This window comes from Triticum aestivum, chromosome 1B (assembly GCF_018294505.1).
Source record: "Triticum aestivum cultivar Chinese Spring chromosome 1B, IWGSC CS RefSeq v2.1, whole genome shotgun sequence".
Classification (NCBI taxonomy): domain Eukaryota; kingdom Viridiplantae; phylum Streptophyta; class Magnoliopsida; order Poales; family Poaceae; genus Triticum; species Triticum aestivum.
The window spans coordinates 567,379,051-567,387,096 of NC_057795.1; the positions used below are offsets into that span (position 1 = coordinate 567,379,051).

An 8,046-nucleotide genomic window follows, 5' to 3' on the forward strand; every position below is an offset into this window, starting at 1 on the left:
TACTTACAATTTTTGTTCTGTAATGTAACGTTGGCTAAGATTAATATCAGTACTCATTATTGGGTTTTTTCCTATTCCGTGCACATTTTTGTGGTCTTTGGAATAGTATAAAATATCTGAAATGTTGTCATTGGGCTCACTGTGAGATGTGTATTAGAGGCTCCAAATTGGATTTTGTAATCTCATCTTCCTTCTTCATGGTCGTTTACTGTCTACATGTTGGAGGTCTCTGAGTTAACAAAACCTGTTGATACCCCTGAACTGTTGTATCCTATATAAGCTGCTGCTCCGTGTATATATATACAGCTACTGTATCGTAAGCTGCTCAGACAATTTTTATCCCATGTGATGTGCTTCATGTGTCTAACTGTACGTGTGCTTTTATTAATTCCAGGATTTGGTGGTTATATATGCTTATTTATAAGAGCCTCTTTGGTGGGTTGGCTTGATAACAAGTAAGCTCCTTCCTCTTTGCTCTGTTTTATTTCTCTAGGTACCTAATTTTGCACCGTCGATATTTCTGAATTCTCTCATCACATTAGCAAGTGATTTCCTCATGGATGTTTGTATAGGAGCTTGCTATTGCTTCCATAGTGGTTTGCTCTATTGGTCAAGTTAGTGTTGCTCCTTGTGCAGTGCCGGAGAACAATACCCCTGGAGATGCGCGGAGTAGGCTATGTCAACCTATGACCACAACGATTGGCTGCTACTCAAGACGAGAGGTGATATTTTTAAATATTCAATTCTTCAATTGTCGTTTCAAATCCTTGGACTGGTGGCTGGGATTGTATTAGTTATTTGGAGCGACCTACTTGTACCCAAGTCCAATTAGTAAGTTGAATATAGCCCTCTTGTTCTAACCAGGTGTAGTTGAACTGGATGTTTTTGATCCACTGCTTACTCTTGTTTTTTCTACAAAAAATCTAAGCCTTGGAAAGTGGCATTTTAATTCTACATTAGTCGCTAGTTCTATGCACATACAATACTTCTTTGGGAATGAAAACTATAGCGCTTTAGCAAGAAAGGCTGATTAAGCTAATCTGGTCTCCCTCTATGTACTTGTCAGGGCTCATTAATAGCATGGTTCTGCTCACTGAAATAGGAGAGATGCTGAACAAGACAGATGAAGAACAAATGGCCAAGTACACTTGCTGGAAGATTGATGAAACAGAGAGCACAGGTAAAAAGTTAGACCAAAGGAACTGAGACTTCAGTAATAGTTCAAGTCAGCTCAAAGTACTACTTCCACAATCGCAAATTATAAATTTTAGAAGTACGAATGAAGGCATAAAAATTAACACAGATTGCTAGTTTAGGTCTTCAATGATTTTCGAACAGATTGAAACTGTAAGCCTCGATGAATTCACTGTCCACACGTGTTTTAAGAAGCATTTTAAAGGAAATTGCAATTGAAATCCATATGCAACTACGTGTAGATATATTTGCTGCTAGTAGTACATTTTTTTCCTATCCAAAGGTCTTCTATTATTTCGATACCCATCATATGTGAAAATCTGTGGTGATACAAGAAACATGTCTATAGTCTGATGTAATGGTAGGCATGATTTTATTTTGAGTTTTGCATATATTTATCCTAGCAATTACTCATAGTTGACATCTGGTAATATATGTTTTACTCGATCGAGCTCCTAGATGCCTAACTAGAGCACATTTGTTGTCTCGAAAAACAAGATGTATGTGCAAGCATATGTTCTTTGAAATGGCTTTGTTTTCATCAAGTGCACTTGCTACTACATATATGACTTTCGGTACATGTATATATACAAGTGCCTATCTGATTGTTTGCTGATGGAGGAACTTCAAATGCAAATCCCTAAAATTACAATAAGAACCTTATTCCTGATGCCGTATAACAGATCTGATTGCTTATCAATGAGTGCATAACTTTTCAGAGTGAGCCATGTGATATGCTATGTGCTAGCCCGTCTCTGGTTGATGTTCTGAGAACGGTATCTTTTGTAATCTATTGGCAACGCATCTACTTTCTAGATCTTTAGGATCGGAAACTCTCATTTTCTAAAGATTGCTCAAATATACGAGTTCTTTTGCAGAGACAGATGGCAAAGCGTAGCAAGGCCACAAGTTGATCTAAGATGTTTTGGTGATTGCTTCGTTCATAACATGGTTGACACATTTTGTTCACATGGAAGTTAATGTTGATTTGGCGATCAAAGACTTGGTCTCTTTTTAATGGTAAAAAAGGATACTTGGGATCTTCCATGATATTTTTTAGTAGTCATAGATGATCTAGTGATTGAAAAATTGGTCTCATAGGAACTTGGCCACTACATTTTGTAGCAGACCATTGTTTGAATGCCAACTTATGTATGTCCTTAATTGTTGGAGCTAAATTCAGTGAAGAAAACTAATGAATCTTCTATATATGTTGAATTGTATCCTGTGCATTGATCAATGGTGTCTTGTGATGAATAGAAGAGTGTAATTGTTTGAATATGCATTGGGTACTGAACGTGCATTCGGTATTATGAATTTAATTTCATATTAATATATGGTGAATTTACATTTGTGCTGAAGTGTAGACACTGGCAGGAAGTGTGTCGGTGATAGTATTAACATCGCATAATCTGTTGGTGTAGCACAATGCCGGATGAACTGTCGGTATATCTATGGACGTTGCACAATCTGTCGCCATAGCACAGTGTCAGATGAACTGTCGGCAAAGCATTGTCTGTCGGTGTAAAAATGTCTGTCGGCGAAGTTCTCACCAACATTGTCACACTATCTGTCGGCATAGATTTATCTGTCAGGGAAGACCTTTCCCGGCAGGACTATAGGCGTCAGCTCCTTTCTATCGGTAAAGATCTTTCCCAATAGTAAATGTGTCACCTTAATTGACCTATGCCGACAGATTGTTTGACGCTGCTTTGAGTGTCGTGGTGTAGTGACAATCGAGTTCTCTGAAGAAGTATGCAGTTTTTCTTCGAGGAACACTGCAAATGAGTTAAGTTGATGAGAACCTAGTGATTCTGCAGAAGACATGAGTACCTGTGAACAGAGTACAGGTGCGAGGAATTTGGAGAGGTCATATGCGTTCTCAGAAGGTTTTTCGAAAAGAACAAGTTTTGAGGAATTTGACAAGATGAGCCTTGAAGAATTTCACTAAGCGTTTTTTGTCTTAGGTTCCAGAGTTGTACAGATCGAAGATCCACACAATTGAGGAATCTTGAAGGAAAAAGATGCTTAGAGAAACTAATCAAGAGCATATAACATGTGAGGTGTTCATATGTGTGAAGATTTGAAGAATAAACACCTTTGAAGATTTTCAGGAAAGCTTGAGAATCAAAGTGAGTAATAAAAGTAACTTTTAATTACCCGAAGTGAAGAACACGATGAACTGAGAAGAACAGATGAGAAGTTCGTCAGTTCAGATCTCCCACGCCCTAACTTGGTAGAGGAAGACAGCTACGGCGGCGGCGGAGTGAAGATTTCCGCGGTCGGCGTGAGTACGACTGCGATGAGGTCGAGGCAGCGAAGCTCTTCCTCACCGGCGACGATGGAGTAGCGGCGCCGCTAGGGTTTGAGGAGCTCGATCGAGAGAGAGAATGGTCGAGCGGAGTAAATGAAGTGAGGAAGGGGAGAGGGGTATTTATAGACACGGTGAAAAACTGTTCTCCCGAAGATTTAGGACGAACGTGACCCTGCCCTTTATCCTTCTCACGACATGTGTCACCCACGTACTGTGTAGTGGAGATCGTGTATGATCATGGGTGAATAGAATAATGCATTGTGAGATGCGGAACTGTTTGAGCGGCAAAAACCAAAAATTAGGATAAGATTTGTTTTAAAGTTTCGTTCGCAATTTCTTCAGCTGACTAGGACTCAGTGAAGATTTTGAACGAGTTTCAAATAGAATGCATATGAAGAATTTTTGAATAGATTGGGTTGAGTATAGCATAGAGGGGGAAGGGTCCGATCACATTCACTTAGTAGAAGAAGCAACTTGAAGAAATATCTATAAGTGAATGCTGTAGAGGACATAAACTCTTATATATGTATATAGCCAATGAAGAAAAACGAAGGAAACAGTGAAGATTTTGAAAAGTTGAGGAATTTGAAAAACTGAAGAATTTCAAAAACTAAGGAAAAACTAAAATTGAAGATGTTCAACTTTTTGTGGTGGCATGACCCACCGTATAAGAATGATGATTTCAGACACCGCGTACAATTGTCGTAGGGTTCTGAGAAGCAAATTCTTCATTAATTTCTTCACACTTAGAGTGTTATTCTTCATTGATTGAAGAAAAACGTTTCTTCATGCGCTGCACATCTAAGTCATCAATTTTGCATAAGTGTTAGGATGTGTGTCCTTTTCAAAGAACACTCAACGATTCTAAGATATTTAGCTCACACCACAACTTGCTAAATCTCTTCTCATCCAAGGGCTTAGCGAAGATATCAGCTAGCTGTTCTTCAGTCTTCACGTGCTCGATGGAGATGTCGCCCTTCAACACACGATCACCAGCATAGTCAGAGTCAGAATATCCAATGAGATCAAAAGCAGAGCCCTTGGGGTACCATAATCCTAGTGTTGGTGTGTGAGCTAGATATCGAAGAATATGCTTCACAGCCTTATGGTGTGATTCCTTCGGTGCAGCTTGAAATCGGGCACACACGCAAACACTAAGCATTATATCTGGCCTAGATGCACATAAGTACAATAAAGAACCAATCATGGAGCGGTATACCTTGTGATCGAAGTCAATACCATTTTCATCAGTGCATAGATGGCCATTTGTGGGCATAGGAATTTTGATGCCTTTGCAATCTTGCATGCCGAATTTCCTCAGTACATCTTTGAGGTATTTCTCCTGAGATATGAATATGCCATTGCGCTGCTGACGAATTTGAAGACCTAAGAAGAATTTCAACTCTCCCATCATAGACATTTGATATTCTTCACTCATCATATAGGCAAATTCATCACTATAACATTGGTCAGTACAGCCAAAGATAATATCATCAACATATATTTGGCACACAAACAGTTCACCATCATAAGATTTAGTAAAGAGAGTAGGGTCGAGTGAACCGGGTGTGAAGCCATTCTTCACGAAGAATTCCTTCAATGTATCATACCACGCCCGAGGGGCTTGCTTGAGGCCATAGACGGCCTTGTTGAGTCTGAAGACATTGTAAGGATTCTTTGGATCTTCAAAACCTGGGGGTTGAGCAACATATACTTCTTCCTCAAGCTTACCATTGAGGAATGCACTTTTCACATCCATTTGATATTAGATGATATCATGATGGTTAGCATAAGCAAGTAATATGCGAATAGCCTCAAGTCTAGCAACAGGTGCAAAAGTTTCATCGAAATCAATTCCTTCAACCTGTGTGTAGCCTTGAGCTACCAGTCGTGCCTTATTCCTCACCACAAGGCCATTTTAATCTTGCTTGTTACGGTAGATCCACTTTGTGCCAATGATATTATGCTTGCAAGGACCTGGACGTTTGACTAGTTCCCAGACATTGTTGAGCTTGAACTGATGTAATTCTTCTTGCATAGCCTGAATCCACTCCGGCTCCAGAAATGCTTCATCTACCTTAGTGGGCTCTGTGATAGAGACAAAAGCATAGTGCCCACAGAAGTTAGATAAATGTGAAGCTTTTGAGCGTGTGAGAGGACCTAGTGCTCTAATGTCATCGATGATCTTCTCCACTTGCACTTCTTTTGCAACTCGAGGATGAGCTGGTTGTCGCTGAGGAGTTTGGTCAGCATTTTCTTCAGCACCATTTTCCTCAGTATTTTCTTCAGGTGCATCAGCTCGACGTTCTTCGCGTACTGGAATGAATTCTTCAGCACATTCTTCAGTAGGAATGACATCCTTAGTTGCCTTGAACTTGATAGAATCCTCAGGTGCTGGTTCATCTAACACAGAAGGTAGGTGCTCTCTTTGCGAGCCATTAGTTTCATCGAGCCACACATCTACAGTTTCAACAACCTTGTGAAGAGCATTGTTGAAGACTCTGTAGGTGTGCGAGTCCTTTCCGTAACCAAGCATAAAACCTTCATGTGCTTTCGGTGCAAATTTAGAATTGTGGTGAGGATCTCTAATCCAACATTTAGCACCGAAGACTTTGAAATAACTCACATTGGGTTTCTTGTCAGTGAGGAGTTCATAGGCCGTCTTCTTCAAGAATTTGTGAAGATATACTCTGTTAATGATGTGGCACGCAGTATCAATTGCATCAATCCAAAAATGATGAGGCGTTTTGTATTCATCAAGCATAGTGCGAGCCATCTCAACAAGAGTTCTGTTCTTGCGCTCCACGATGCCATTTTGCTGAGGAGTATAGGGAGCAGATAACTCATGAGTAATACCAAGTTCATCAAGATAGTCATCAAGACCGGAATTCTTGAACTCAGTTCCATTTTCACTCCTGATGTGCTTGATCTTCACACCAAAGTTGGTTGAAGCCCTCGAGGAAAAACGTTTGAAGACTTCCTGCACTTCACGTTTGTAAGTAACAATGTGTACCCATGTATATCGAGAGTAATCATCAAAAATGACAAAACCATATAGAGATGCAGCATTAGTGACTGCTGAGTAATGATTAGGTCCGAAGAGGTCCATGTGAAGCAATTCGAATGGACGATTAGTGGTCATGATAGTCTTCGCTGGATACTTGGCCTTGGTCATTTTTCCAGCTTCACAGGCTCCGCATAAGTGATCCTTGAGGAATTTGACATTCTCAATGCCAATGACATGCTTCTTCTTTGCAAGCATGTGCAAATTCCTCATGCCTGCGTGACCAAGTCGTTGATGCCATAGCTAGCCTTCTGAAGCTTTTGCAAGTAGACACACGGCTGGTTGTGGTCCTGTAGAGAAATCAACAATATACAAGTCTCCTCTCCTAAAGCCTTCGAAGACTTTGGAATTGTCAGCTTCCATAATCACAACACAGCGATACTTGCCAAAGACAACAACCATATCAAGATCACAAAGCATTGAGACTGACATGAGGTTGTATCCTAAGGACTCAACAAGCATGACTTTGTCCATGTGTTTATCCTTAGAGATCGCAACCTTACCAAGACCCAATACCTGACTTTTGCCTTTGTTAGCAAAGATGATGTGCTTCAGATGTGACGGTGATAAGGGAGCATCCATCAAAAGATTCTTGTCACCAGTCATGTGATTTGTACATCCACTATCGAGGACCCATTCAGTGGTTTTGGGTTGATCATCCTGTGTCGGGGAAGCTGATCCACGAACACCTATGGGACCGGCGGACCGAGCCCCTTTTGGTTCGGCGGGGGGCGGAGATCGCACGAAGAGCAGATCGAGGCGAAGCACACGAGCAGTTTACCCAGCTTCGGAGCTCTCCGGAGAGATAATACTCCTACTGCTGCTTGTCTGGTTGTATTGAGTTCTTGCTCGGGAGCGCTGAGTGCTACAGTACACTCTAGCTGCTAACGAGACTGAGCGTGAGTGTTTTCTGGCTTCGAACCTCCCGAACCCCCCCTCTACGTTGCGCATGGGCCTCCTTTTATATGCTAAAGGGGTCACTAACAGGTGGCAACGTAGACAAGGGTAAAAATGGAAAAGGAATAGCGGTTGGTACAGCTACCTGTACAGTGTATCCTACCTAACCCTGACGGCAGGGGACAAAGGCATTAAATGCCCATCTACATCGCCCAAACAGTGCAGAAAGGGACCGTCAGGGACGCCACCGCTCACCACGATGGCAAACTTGTCAGCGCCGCTGGCCACCGCACACCGCTGGCTGCACAGCCTCCCGCCACGCGCGCCTGGAAAGGCCCCAGGGCGACACGTTGGTGGATGCGCTGGAGCGTAGGTACAGGGAGGTAGCGTGCCGCGGCAAGTGCCTTGCCGCGGTCGTTGTCTTGTCGCGTCCGGAAGCTTGTCGCTCACCTGGCCTTGCCGGGACGCGTGGCGCGTCGCGGCAAGTTCCTTGAGATGCCTTGGTTGGCCTTCCCGGCAAGCTCCTCTTGCCGGGGCCTTGGTTTGAATACTTTGCTCTTATGCCTTGGTTGGCCCT

At 42.1% G+C, this 8,046-nt stretch overlaps 1 long non-coding RNA gene across 1 annotated transcript; it reads left to right on the forward strand.

Annotated features, from left to right (window-relative positions):
* Positions 1 to 683: 683 nt before the first annotated feature.
* On the forward strand, positions 684 to 2,204 carry LOC123095598 (uncharacterized). Its single transcript, XR_006446276.1, has 3 exons — positions 684 to 722; positions 1,067 to 1,180; positions 2,073 to 2,204. It is a non-coding gene; the product is annotated as an uncharacterized lncRNA (long non-coding RNA).
* Positions 2,205 to 8,046: the final 5,842 nt, after the last annotated feature.